This window comes from Panthera pardus, unplaced genomic scaffold (genome assembly GCF_024362965.1).
Source record: "Panthera pardus isolate Hobbes unplaced genomic scaffold, ASM2436296v1 HiC_scaffold_7, whole genome shotgun sequence".
In the NCBI taxonomy this organism is placed as follows: Eukaryota; Metazoa; Chordata; class Mammalia; order Carnivora; family Felidae; genus Panthera; species Panthera pardus.
Genome location: NW_026527002.1, coordinates 27,794,529 through 27,801,286, shown reverse-complemented (window position 1 = coordinate 27,801,286; position 6,758 = coordinate 27,794,529). Strand labels below are relative to the sequence as shown.

The 6,758-nt window shown below is 36.7% G+C and overlaps 1 pseudogene; it reads right to left on the bottom strand.

The window, feature by feature from the left end:
- Nucleotides 1–424: 424 nt before the first annotated feature.
- Nucleotides 425–606, bottom strand: LOC128775385 (U4 spliceosomal RNA; annotated as a pseudogene).
- Between the last annotated feature and the right edge of the window lie 6,152 nt (nt 607–6,758).

Here is a 6,758-nt window from a genome sequence, read left to right as displayed (position 1 = left end):
AAGTTTTCTAGACTTTATTGAGAGATAAAACAAGGAAAGAAGGATCAAATATTCAGTGGCATCTTCACTCCAGAAGTAATTTCCAACTACAGTGGAACTGTGCATGCTCCAGTCTATTTCTCTCCCTGCTAATGACATATCAATTAATCTTCACAAAATGCAGCCAGTAATTAGAGGTGGAGCCACAACAGTCTAATCAGCTCTACCATGAAGGGATGCTCAGGAAAATACCTCTGGATACTGGTAACATATCGCTTCTCCTCTAAACTCTAAAATACAGCATTGTCTTGACTTCAGCAACAATATGAAGAAGAACCATGGTCAGGGTCAGAAGAACTGCCTTGTATAGTTGATATGGATGTTGAACATTCTTGGCACTTTCCATGAAGATCGCTTCTGTGCCTTTAATCACCTATGAGGTCTGCATCTTTTAGAGCAGAGGTTCAGCAGGGTAAATGAGCAGAAAAATCAATCAACAACTCCTCACTGGGAAGCAACATAAGCAACATTGTTAATGGGTATTATGTTTTGGTTCTTTTTTTCTATTAGCAATAATCGCGTCTCAGATAAACCTCATTGGCTATGATTCTGCCACTGCACAAAGCTTGGTTCTTCTTTTCTATGCAATTTAAAAATTATGTCGCTGAGATTATACTGTATCGTGTAATTCTGTTTATTACTTTTCTGCATATATATGCATACATATATATTTATACATGTATATATTTTTCATATCATTAATCATTCTTCACCAAAATGATTTTAATGTTGCATTTTGCTTGCTAAGATTTTTTTCAGGTTAATGCATTTTTTAAATTTCTAAATATTCTATTTCTTTGTGTCATCTTCAACTTCTTTCATAAGTGTTTTATAATTTTCAGAGTACAAATCTTTTACCTCTTTGGTTAGGTTTATTCCTTGGTATCTTATGGGTTTTGGTGCAATTGTAAGTGGGATCAATTCTTTGATATATTTTTATGCTGCTTCACTATTGATGTACAGAAATGCAACAGATTTCCGTATTGATTTTGTATTCTGCAACTTTACTGAATTTGGGGATCAATTCTAGCAATTTTTTGGTGGAGTCTTTTGGGTTTTCTATATAAAGTATCATGTCATCTGCAAATAGTGAAAGTTTGACTTCTTCCTTGTCAATTTGGATGTGTTTTATGTCTTTTTGTTGTCTGATTGCCGAATTCCATACTGTCAATATTCTTAGCTTCCCTAACTATTGTCCTCTTAGTAGAAATGAAAACCATTTCCTTGTTCTACTCTTACAACAATGTGGCAGTGAAAACTCTTACATGTTTTTATATATGTCTTCTATATTCTTCCATATATGTCTATCTGTCCACGATAGTTATTTCAACATATGATTATCGGGGTAAAGAGTGCACTTTTCTTGGGTAGGTACTGCCTGGTTCATGATCAAGAAGTCATTCCAAAAAGAAATGTCTGCTTCCTTTATCCTCATTGTCTTTCTCTTCCAAGTTTCTCTTTTACCAACATACATCCTTCTCTCAAAATCCCTCAGTTTGTTATCTCTTCCTGCTTCCTTGGAAACTCCATTCCTCTCCACATGAATTAAAGATTCATCCTCTTGGTCTATTTCAGTACTGTGGACACTACAGGGGCACTGTAAGAGGAGCACCTCAAGAAGGTCTCCTCAGTGGGAGCTTGGGTGTCTCAGACAGTCAAGCGTCCAACTCTTGATTTCAGCTCAGGTCGTAATCTTGCAGTTTGTAGGATTGAGCCCTACCTTGGGTTCTGCACTGATGGCTTGGAGCCTGCTGGGGGTTTTCTCTCTCCTTCTCTCTCTTCCCACCCCTGCTCACTCACTCACATTCTCTTTCTCTCTTTCAAAATAAATATATAAATTAAAAAAAAAAAAAGTTCTCTTAGGCTTGATCACAAGCTCTGTACAATGCTGTGGGCTTTCTAGAAGATCTGAAGGTTTGGTTCTAGCTCAAACTGGAATTCCTTTCAAATTAGCCATGGCTAACTTTCTTACCAAATCTCCAGGATGTTGGTATATTTCACCAAGACTGTATCATGTTTGCTCAAAAATGGTACACTCTGCATTTGTATTAGGGAGGGAAGATTCTATCAGTATGACCTTGTCTTTGATCCTTTTAGAAAAATAAATCCCATCATAATTATACTAAACCCAATCTCAGTTTGTAACATAGGAGAAACTACACTGGGTAAGCATGATGCTACCCTGTAGGAATTATACCAACTCTGATGGTATCCTTTTGCTCCGAATGTGAAGGGGCTTGGCAGATTGCATATTAATCACACCACGCATGCACATTCACACTTAACTCTCACAAGATGCCAAGTGGTTGCCATCATCGTTCCCTTCTAGTAGATAAGGGTATGTACTCAATCTTAAGTGGTTACATAATTTAAGATCACAAAAGTAATTCAAAACAGCAGGACTTTGTCTAACTTTTTGAGGACCATGACATTAGTCCCTAGGCAATCACCACCACCACCACCACCATCATCATCAGTATCATCATATTACATTTAAATAGTTTTCACTATGTGTTAGTCTCAGTCTAAATCCTTCACCAAATTGGTGACCCAATGGAATAGGCGATCTTATTACCGTCTTTTGACACAACTCTTTGAGGTAGGCAGTATAATTGTTATTTTATACGTGAAAAAAACTGGAAACGGAGAGGTCATAAAATTGGACAAATGTCGTACAGCTCAAATATCATAGAGCCAGCTTGACTAACCTTTGCCTTTACTAATTTGGAGTTTATGATCTAGATGTGACCATCACAGATAACAATGAAGAGAAAACAGTTCCTTGCGATACAGTATACCAATACTGAAAAATTCTTTAAATAAGCATTGTTTTACCTGACTTATGAGGTTGCTGTAAAATTTTATAATAAAGTTTGCAATTTTTTCATCATAAAAATAGTACATGTTCATTAGCAAATCATATGTTTCCTAACAAAGTAGGGAATAAACTCGCTTCTATTATCATACCAGGACCTCTTGTTTAGCATGCTGCTGTATTTTCCAGGTTTTAAAAATAGAAATATATAAACAAAATTGGGGTCATTACTAATTTTTCCATTTTGAGTCCTTATATCTCAACAGTATGCTTTCTATGCTATTTGAATATTTACTTATTTATTTACTTTTATTTTTTTTGTTTTTTTTTTTTAATTAAAAAATATTTTGAGAGAGACAGAGAGAGGGAGACAGAGTGAGAGCTGAGAAGGAGCAGAGAGAGAGGGAGAGAGAGAATCCCAAGCTCCACACTGTCAGCACAGAGCCCCATGCAGGGCTTGATCCCACGAACCATGAGATCAGCACTTGAGCTGAAATCAAGAGTCAGACACTTAGCCAACTGAGCTACCCAAGTACCCCTATTTACTTTTATTTTTGAAAGAGAGAGTGTGAGTGTGGTAGAGGGGCAGAGAGAGACAAAAAGGGAATCTTAAGCAGGCCTCACCCTCAGTGCAGAGCCCAGTGCAGGGCTTGATCCCACGACTCTGGGATCATGACCTGAGCAGAAATCAAGAGTTGAAGCTCAACCTACTGAGCCACGCAGGTGTCCCTATATTATTTGAATACTTATAAAGTTAGTTCTAGGAACCGTGGCTCTGGGAAGTGAGGGGACTTCCCTCTAGTTATATGTGTCAATATCAAGGGATAACACATGGCTTCTTATACTGATTTTCTCCCAGTTTGGGACATATATTTATGTGGGTATTTTTTCCTCTCAAGTCGTGGATTCTAATTGTCATTTAGTACTTTCACATAATTTTGTCTAGTGCTTTCTTCGTGTCAATTCTTGAGCATCCACTGAAAAATTACCAGGGTTCCCTGAGGGTATTTTGTTCTGCATCATCTCTGCTGGTGATCATTAACCAAAATGTGTGAATTGGTTTCAAAAGCACCATTTTTAAAAGCTTTTTTTCGGTCTATTGAGCTCACAGGGAGTTAATCAAAGCAACTCCAGCCAGAGCTGGTGATTACCATTTGTCCTTCCACAACCCTTGCTTTGGCCCTAAAGCAGACCACATCCTTATCGTCCTTGGCTAGTAAATGTAAACCAAATGATGTGTTTCACCACCTGAAATGAACTGAATCTTAATCAGAAAGTGAAGTGATAGGATCACCATATTTTTTCCTGAACTGAAATAAAATTCACATGTAACATATAAGCTTTCTATCTACATTTTACTTCAGAAACTCTCTATGAATCCTGTATAAAACGTATTAGCATTCTATGTGTTTTACTAGTAGATGCTAACACTTTTAGAGTGCTTATAATATACTCAAAATGCCCTAAACACTGCACATGTGTTATTTTATGTAAGCTCATAACACATTCATGAGATGTTATGGGCTGAGTGTGTTCCTCCAAAATTCATATGTCGAAGCCCTAACCCCCAATTTGATGGTATCGGAAGTGGGGACTTTAGGTGGTATTAGGTTTAGATGAGATGATGAGGGGGTAGTCCTCATGGTAGGGTTAGTGCCCTTAGATAAAGAGGTCAGAAAGATTGCTTCCAATCTTCTGTCTCTTTGCCATTTAAAGCCACAGCCAGAAGATGACTGTAAGCCAGAGAGAGAACCCTCACCTTGAATATGACCATGCTGACAGTCTGTTCTTGGATTTCCCAGCCTTGAGACTGTTTGAAATTAATCTTTCTTATTTAAGGCACTCGGTCTGTGGTTATTTTGTTATAGTGCACCAAGAAGACTAAGACATAAGTATGTATTGTATGATTACAGATGAAAAAAGAAACTTGGGGAGGTAAAGTAACTCACAGTCATTTTTCTAGAGAGCTGGAATAAACCATGACCACTAAATCTAGTGTCCAACACCTAATCACCATGCGATATTGCCTCCTCCCTCCCAGAGAGCCAAGCATGGAAAGAAAACCAGCCTTTCTGTGAAATATTGACAGAAATTCACAGAATTTCTTGATGTTGTTAATACACGCAAGCCAACCTAGTCCTGGAATTCAGGAGACCCATTTTATTGATGTTGTACTGAGCCCAGCATCACAAATGATCACAATAACTTCCAGGATGGTAATAGTTAACAAGTTTTATCCATATTACCCATTTTACTACAATTTATTCTTTTGATAATTATCATATTTCATTTTAAAGTAATGCTTTTTTTTCATAGAAACCAAATGAATGACTTCAGCCTTTCATTCACTCAGTGCCAAATACACTAGGATGGAAGTAACGGAGTTTTGTCTCTAGATACTCATTCTTTCTCATTCATTTATTATACACACTCTTATTTAGTGCCTCCATTTCAGGCACTCTTCAAAGCATTGGGAAACAATGATGAGCAAAACAGATAAAGGTACCTGTCTTCACAGAATGTATATTCTGGTGAGGAAAGGGAGACTGATAATAAACAAAAAATCAAGTAAATCAATACTTAAGATAATTTCTTGCAGTAGGAACTGTTATGGAAAAAGTAAAACAGAGACAAATGAATGAGGGGCTTCAGTCAGAGAACATTTCTTAGGGATGCCAACATTTGCACTGATGCTTGAATTATGAGTGAGAAATTATAAGGAAAGGCATTCCAGGCAAAAAGAACAGAGAATGCAAAGTCCTAGAGTCTGAATGAACTTCCATATTCCAGGGAATAAGGGGAGATTTGTTTTTAGAGCCAATGTCCCATTTTCTTTAGGATCAATTTGATTTATTTCAGACCCTAGACATAAACCAGTTTGCATGGCTGGATTAAATAACCTAGTGAACTCTGACCCACGTTGCTTAGGCATTAAGGTTGTCAAGTACCCATTTGGGTTTTGTTTATGTCTTCCTTCCTGTTGAATGTTGTCCTATTTGAAATCTTTCCAGCATTTACTCTAAAAAGGAAGCATAGGTCATTTAAATGAGAGAGCAAGCAGACAGGAGATGCTGTAAATCAGAGCATTACTGGTCATGATTGGATTTTGAACATATTCCAAGAATACTTTTTGCATTCCTCTCCAACCTCTTTTGATCTGATTGATTTATGCTAGAAATTATGATCTCATGTTACAGTCTTCTCTTGGTTTGCTGCTGGGATACTGGTGCTTTACAATGGCAGTGATAATGAACATAGTGAAATCATTAAATTCCTACAGCCATTAGCAGAAGAATTTGGGGTGGGGGACTTTATTTTTCTATGCAAGAAGTTCCATTTGAGTCACTAATTCGAGTAATGGAAACCCACATGCCATTAATGACTCAGACCACTTCACTAGGGCGTGCCTTAGTATACATGTTGGACAAGGCCATCAAGGCAGATGACAACACATTTGTTGAGCAGAAGAAAAATTTACAGTTAAGGGTCTTAAGATAAAAAGCATGTGTGTGGAAGAAATATCTCTTTCCTTTACCAGAAATTCCCTTCTTTATCAATATTTTGTCTAATTAATAGCCTAAAAATATAAACAGAATCATATAAGCTGGTTTCTAAAGTCTAATTTCAGAAATAAGAAAGAAAATATACAGGGAAAGCGATATATATCGTTATATTACTATGTATCATGATGCCAAAATAATAATTCTCTGACGACAAAGGTGAGTCTTAATTTAGTAGGATCATCAGATGACCAGGCCATGAGAAAACCTTGAAAATTGTGTCATTTTTTTTAAAGGAAAATTATTTGTCAAATAATTTTGAATATTTAATGATATATTGAGAAGTATTTATTGAGAAGTATTTATTTTCAAAAGGTTGTAGGCCATGTTAGCTATTGTGATTT